General features: G+C 42.9%; 1 long non-coding RNA gene across 1 annotated transcript; it reads left to right on the plus strand.

Moving 5' to 3' along the window:
* The first annotated feature begins 227 nt into the window (after nucleotides 1–227).
* On the plus strand, nucleotides 228–1,428 carry LOC120654037. The gene is made up of 3 exons (XR_005666950.1): nucleotides 228–341; nucleotides 428–531; nucleotides 1,321–1,428. It is a non-coding gene; the product is annotated as an uncharacterized LOC120654037 (long non-coding RNA).
* Nucleotides 1,429–7,537: the final 6,109 nt, after the last annotated feature.

Below are 7,537 nucleotides of genomic sequence, written 5' to 3' on the forward strand. Positions count from 1 at the left end.
TGCCAAAATTATTTTTTAATCCATTTCTCGAATGGAAAAACAGACATTGTGGTTGCGTAGAGCTCGTCGAGTACATTTCGTTTGACTATTTACATGACGCATTTGGAGATTGGATGAACAAGTTATAGTTTTTTAGCTGCCAGGCAGACGGGCCCGTGATACAGTAGATGCGCGCTACAGTAATCTCCAAACCCTAATATCCTGACCCCTACCTGCGCCGCCAACCCCTTGTGCCGTGATCCAAAGAAGAGAGGGGAGAGGGAGAGGAAGAGAAGAGAAGAGAAGAGGATGAAGATTAGGGCACGCCGCCATCCGTCGTCGCCGTTCCTCTTCAAAAACCGGTTGGATTTCCTCTCCTCTTTCCATTTTTCCCAATCTCCATGGCTTCTCCTCGCTGTTCATGGTGGTGCCGCCTTGTGTGGTGTAGTGCAGCGAGGTTGGATGCAAGGAACAAGAGGGAACAGAGTGGATTCGCCGTAGTTGTCATCACCATCACCGATCCCTTTGTTTTTTTTCAAGGGCAAACCCTAGGTGAGTCATTCCCTTGCTATTGAACATGTTTTCCCTCAGTTTTCAGAAGTTTTTAGCTCATGGGATTAGTGGTGTTAGTCGTCGTTTGGATTAGGGTTAAGGGTTTACCCTCGTCGCTGTTCTCAGCACGCTGTCAATCTGCGCAGTTTCTGTTTCTAGCAGTTTTTTGTGATATTAATGACCTCAGAAAAATATTAAACCTTTATATGAGTTGGAGAAAACTTCGAGATCTTTCCGTGGCCATAAAGAACACCTCAATTGGATTTAAGATGAGGGAGAAACTAAGGTTGGAATCTGACTGTTTTTCAGTCTCGTAATTCTGGGCAGCCTATGTTAACATGAAGTTTAGGGTATCATAATGGCAGCATTGGACTTTCTGGTAGTTAAAAGAGTTGTAGATAATTTCGCAAGCTTTCCATATTGGTAAAGTTCAAATTCATATGAATTTTGGAGTTTCAGTTATGACAGTTTTAGTATGACTGTTCTGCAGGATCTATCTGATTGTCAGATTAAAATTCACCTCAAATTTACCCAATGATGATTATTTTCCCTCTACTTTTGGATAACTAAAAAGTTTTAGGCTATGAAGTTATCTTTCTTCTTGCAAAATATCAGAATTTTTGACAATCAGAATTAAAGACTCCAAAAAGGAGAAGCAACAGTTCTGCTGTTTCCACTAGATTAGCATATGTTGATGTGAGAACGTTGTGTTTGGGTGTAGGATTGCTTTACTCGATGTCTTTATTTTGAAGTGTGCTTGTTTTGGTGCTGAGATATATTCGTGAACAGGTGGTGCACCTTCGGACCGTGCTTAGCTCACATTCTTGATCTTCGGTGAAGGCAAGTAAACATAGCGATATGGTCTACTCGCTTTAACTTTGTTATTTGAATTGCCTCCATTAAATTTTTGAAGCTCACACTAGCTAGATAAGATCTAAATTTTGCTTTATTTGTGAATTTATATGTTTTTCCACTTGTGGCATTACTCTTGAAGTTATAAAATTTAGAGGTATATGAAGTTCATGCATTACAATCATACATTTGCACTCTCATATTGAATATGCATATGAAGAAACCGTAGCCGGATTGGTGCGGTAAGTACCGGTACAGCAACGCACATTGAGATGTAGCAATGTGGTTGCAGCCCTCACTTCCTTCCTTGGGATTTGTGGGTAGAAGTGAAGTCACGCATTGGATTGCACCATTTGCATGTGCATTGGAGTATTGATATGAAGTTTTCATATATTTCTCTACACGTAGTTATTCGTTGTCTGAAGTGAAGTCATGCATTGCTTTGCACCTTTTGCATGTGCATTGATGTATTGATATGAAGTTTTCATATATTTAACTACCTGAAGTTATTCATTGTCTCAGTATGATCCTTCTTTTTATCTAATTGTTAATCTGATGTTTAATCAAATTGTGATTTAAATAGCTTGGTTCAAGCAATTTGCTTGCTGAGTTTTTTTTCCATAAACCTCACACTTTAATTTTCCCCTCACAGGTGCTTGAGCCTTGACGTTGCATGCTTGGGATGGGAGTAGCAGCACGTGTGCACTCACTTTTCAATATATGTTGAATAAATGCTTTATAATAAAATGTTTGGATGTGGAGATTTTGATGTTGTTTTAAATTCTCTCACATGGTTCTGTTTGTGAAATGTTTATTTCGCTCCAGTGAAATCTGTGTTAATCTATCTGAATGATTTCTTTTGCTTCCGCGAAATCTGTTATTTGTTTGTGCTGTCGTGTGGTAATTCCCCGGAGGATTATTCTGTTTTCTTCTGGGGCATTACAGAAATTCATTGAACATACATTTGAAGGAACATATGTAGGAGAGACAGCAGCATGTCCATGTTGCATGCGTCGAGGCATGGCATACAAGTCCAGAGAAGAGGTTGTAGAACACGTGTTTCGTAGAGTGTTGGATAATGGTTTCATAAAAAGCAAAACAGTTGTTCATGCTGCTGAACCTATGAATGATGATGCTTGCAATATCAGTGAAGGTGGTGATGAAGGTTTTGTCAGGAATCTGCTTAACTCACTAATTAGTGGTACTTGCCATGGAGAAATAAATGAAGATGAGCCAAATGTTACGGCAAGAAAAATTTTCAAGTTAATGGAAGAAGGCAGGAAGGAATTGTACCCTGGATGCAAGGAGGCTAGCCAAGTATCCTTCATTGTCAGGCTATTTCAGATTAAGTGCATGTTCGGTATAAGCAACAGTGCAATGGAGCAAATACTTCACTTGATCTGCCTTGTGCTCCCCGAAGAACATTGTGTCCCAAATACTATGGATAAAATTCGAAAGGTAGTTCGAGACTTTGGCCTCAGCTACGAAAAGATTCATGCCTGTTTCAATGACTGCGTGTTATTTCGTGGGGAGTACGAGAAGTTGGACAAATTTCCATTATGTGAGGAGAGTAGGTGGGAACATACAAACTCTGAGGGGACTAATGATGTGGAAGATGGTGGAGTTAAAAAGAAGAAGGTTCCTCGTAAAATTCTTAGGCATTTTCCACTTATTCCCTGGCTGCAAAGATTATATATGAATGACACGACATCGGCCTATATGCGTTGGCACGTAGAAGAATTGATTAAAGATGGTAAAGTGCGGCACCCAGCCAATTCTTTGGCTTGGAAGCACGTAGATGACACTTATCAGCACTTTGCATTTGACCCACGTAATGTAAAGCTAGGACTTGCATCAGATGGCTTCGATCCATTTGGGATGTTGAACGTGACTTATACAACATAGCCGGTTATCTTAATTTCTTATAACCTGCCTCCTTGGTTGTGCTTGAAACAATTGTATTGGATGATGTCAATGTTGATTCCTGGGCCTAAATCTCCAGGAAATAACATTGATGTGTATTTGCAGCCTTTGATCAATGAGCTCAAAGAGCCCTGCGAGAAAGGAGTAGAAACATGGGATGCAAAGGTGAAAAAGAATTTTACACTGCGTGCAGTTCTACTCTGGATAGTAAACGATTTTCCCGCTTATGCGATGCTATCTGGATGGAGCAAAAAAGGGAAGTTTGCTTGCCCTTATTGCCATAAGGATACTGATTACTTGTGGTTAAAATTTGGATCGAAGCATTGCTACATGGGGCATCGCCGTTGTTTGCCATCAGACCACAGGTGGCGAAGGAAGCTTCAATCACAAGGTTGAACACAGGGAGGCTCCAGTGCCACTGAGTGGTGAACAAGTCTTATAGCAGTATGAGTTTTGAGCAAGTAACTTTTGGAAGGACTACTTGCAAGAAGAGGAAGCAGCGTGAGGAAGATAATAGATGGCACAACTGGAGGAAGAAGAGTATTTTTTTCTTCCGTACTGGTCTTCATTGCTTATATGCCATAATCTTGATGTGATGCATATTGAGAAGAATATATGTGAGGCCTTGCTAGGGACTTTGCTCGAGATAGCAAGTAAAGCTAAGGACACTGAGAAGGCTCGACTTGATCTGCAGGATATGGGCATAAGGAAGGATCAACATCTTGTGCTCGAAAAAGGTAAATACAAGTTGCCAGTAGGATTGTACAAGTTGAGTCTAGGGCTGAAGCAAATTCTATGCAACTTTCTTCATGATCTATTGATGTCTAAGGTTGCAAGGTTGCTGGACATAAAAGTCATGACTACCATATTATATTTCAAAAGCTTTTACCCTTGGTGGCATATTGCCTACAGATGTAGTGATCCCATTGATCTAGCTCAGCAATTTTTTTTAACAAAATATGTTCAAAGGAGCTTGAGGTATCTGAACTTGAGAAACTCTGCAATTCTATTGGAGAGACTCTTTGTCGGCTTGAGATGATATTCTCTCCAGCATTTTTTGATATTATGATGCACTTGTCAGCTCATATTGCTTGGGAGGCTAGATTAGGAGGCCCTGTTTCCTATAGATGGATGTATCCAGTGGAGAGATACCTACATACCCTCAAAGGTTATGTGAGAAACATAGCTTGCCCAGAAAGTTCGATAGCAGAGGGATACATCTCAGAGGAGTGTCTTAGATTTTGTTCTCAATTCTTTGAAGATGTTAGTACAAAGCTTAATCGGCCAAACCATCAAGAAAGGAGCACTGTTAGTGAACCACCATCTGGTTTGAGTGTATTCAGCAGCATGGTCTTCAGTAAGAAGAGAAGTGGTTAGGTCGAGTCTGCATCTTCTGATGACCTCCGGATGATGAGACACTACATGTTATCTAATTGTGATGAGGTCATTCCATGGATAGAGTATGGTTCTAGTGAAATCGTATTTTATTTTGTTGACTGCATATGTAATTGACAAGACCTATCATCATTTTTCTCGCAGTGAGCATAAGAAAGAATTGAGAGGGAAAAATCCAGCGAATGTTGATAAAAGGCACAGGGAACAATTTGTATCATGGTTCGAGGGTAAGATGAGTCATTTTATTGTATAATTTGATTATTCGTAATTTGTTTATAAATTATTTATGGATAACAACACTATATATTTGTTCACCTATTTTCAAATAATTGTGAGCGCAGATCAGCGAACTACATGCACAGGGAAAAGTTAGTGATATGCTATATGCTCTAGCTCGGGGTCCGGATCATCGTATTCGTGTGAACAACATGTGTCAGACCTGGGGCAGCGGGACTGCTTATAGGCATAGAATATTCTAGAATAAGGGATAGCTCATGGATGTACCTTACTTCTCTTGTAATTACCCGTATAGGCATAGAACTAGCTGCAGTACAAAGGAAACTACCCGATTGTGTTATAGTAGGACTCCAACTGTACTCGGCTAGGACTTTCCATGTAACCCTGTCCCCCCAGATATATAAGGGCGGGCAGGGACCCCCTCGAAACACATCAACACCTAAGGCAATACAAACAACCACACAGGACGTAGGGTATTACACAACTCGTGGCCCGAACCTGTCTAAATCTTTGTGTTCCTTGCACCATTGAGTTCCAGAGCAGTTGATCCCTACCTACAAACCTTACTGCTAAGGGTATCCCTAAGCAGGCTTGGCGGTAAACACCGACAGCTGGCGCGCCAGGTAGGGGGTTCGGCAAGTTCATTGGCGAATTCGATGGTCGGATCAAGCGACGCCAACAACGTGCCTGAGGGCACAACCCTTGTTTTCGGTTCCTGGGCTTGCACGGCTGACAGATCGGGCGGCTTCTCAAGCCACCTTGTCACGCCCAACTCGCCTAAACTGAAAACCACTTTCCAATCCGCCGACGTCTGCGAGATTGCAGAACTCGACGGAAAGCAAGCTCCACCCGAGCTTAGTTCGGATATTCCAGAAAACATGTCGACTCCAACTCGAATTCTCGAGTTAGCCGAGTCCGATACAAATTCTGATCCCGAAAATCTCCAATTTTCTAAAACCCTTAGAAAATACCTGACTTATCTCAAGTCAATCAAACACCCCAAGATCGATAACTCAGAACTACTCGATGGAGTAGATCGAGTTTCACGATCAATAAAGGGATGCATTAAACTTGCAGAATCCGCTCTTGGCTCATCAAAAACACAGCAGAACCCAGAGGCATTGAACCCACCACAGGAACGGTCGGGTGATATACTCTCAGGGGTCGATCGAGTAGATTCTATGCTCGTTGACTGCATTAAGATGGCTGAAGGCACTCTGCAAAACAAGAAGCAGAAATCGGGAGGAGGAATCTGCGGGAGATCTAGAAGGTCAAACCCCCGGCTTGTTCGGATGGGAACATCTTTCTCCAGGAAACCTCAGAATCCTTCACCAAAACCTGCTCATAGTCGGATTCCTGAACCAGCCGAATCCTTATTCGATCAGGACTTTGATCAATTCATGAACAGCCTCGACAACTTTGAACCATTCGATGATCTCGAAGAATGGTCTGACAGCGTCGATCTGTTCATGGATGCTATGGCCCATCCGCCCCAGAATGCTGATACTCTCTGGGAACTGCCCAAGCTCAAAAAGGGAAAATCCAAAGCTTCAGAAGAATCCAGCAAGTCGATCTTCGACAAACCCTGGATCAAGGAGCGTGAAGGATTGACTCCCACGCAATTATGGCTTCATTGGATGAATGAGAACGCCCTGCGCGTAGAGATGGGCATTCCGCTTCTCGCTCAGCCAAAGCACACATATTCAAAAATCGGCGATTCCGACTCCGAGTACTCTTCTGATTCGGAGGATGAACTGGATGACCTAATCCAGTATAGCAAGAAAGTCGAATCCAACTCGACTAAGAATTCCAAGTCCGATCAGGACTCCCTCCCAAACTTGGTCATATATGCAACGCCGCAAGGACGGACAGTGCGCCTAAAGGAGGCACAAGATCCCAACGCTTTGAACTCCCAGCCAACGGATCTTCCCTTTCAGCAGTGCACTGCGCTAGACCCGTCTTCAAGCAAACAAGACCAAGAAATTCAAGATCTTTGCCATGAAATCCTCATAGTTCGCATCTCTGAAGTCTATGAACCAGAGGATGACTCCACGGAGCATCTCAATCTCGATGACTACAATTTTGACGACTTCGACGAGTATCTTTCCGACAACATGGAAACTACTCCCCCCATAGTCACAGAAGCCCAAGCTGCTACAAAGCAAGATCCGCCTGCACCTCCTCCAGCAGTAACAGTCACTATCCAACTGGAAGAGCAGCACGCAATAGAAGATCTCTACGAGCGTCGCCACCTGCTTAACCAGAAAAGGGCGTTTAGGCACCACCGCCTCGCCAACTGCCAACAGGAACAGCAAGGCGACAACTATGACTACTCCAACAGCGACCTAAGCAATATGATCAACATTGGTCGCGATGCACGCAACGTCATCATCTCAAGGAGAAAGAAGCGCGAGGAAATAAAGGCATACAACCCTTCTTCCAACTACCGCATTCCGGCACATTCTTCCTCAGGGTAAGCCTCGCACCCAACACCATGGAGAAACATCTCTTGGCAGAGACAAGATCAACAAAACACTCCTACGCAAGTGCTTCATGCACCCAAAGATCTCTCACACGATCTTCGAGTGCAACTCACTCC

Source organism: Panicum virgatum, chromosome 1N (genome assembly GCF_016808335.1).
Source record: "Panicum virgatum strain AP13 chromosome 1N, P.virgatum_v5, whole genome shotgun sequence".
NCBI lineage: Eukaryota > Viridiplantae > Streptophyta > Magnoliopsida > Poales > Poaceae > Panicum > Panicum virgatum.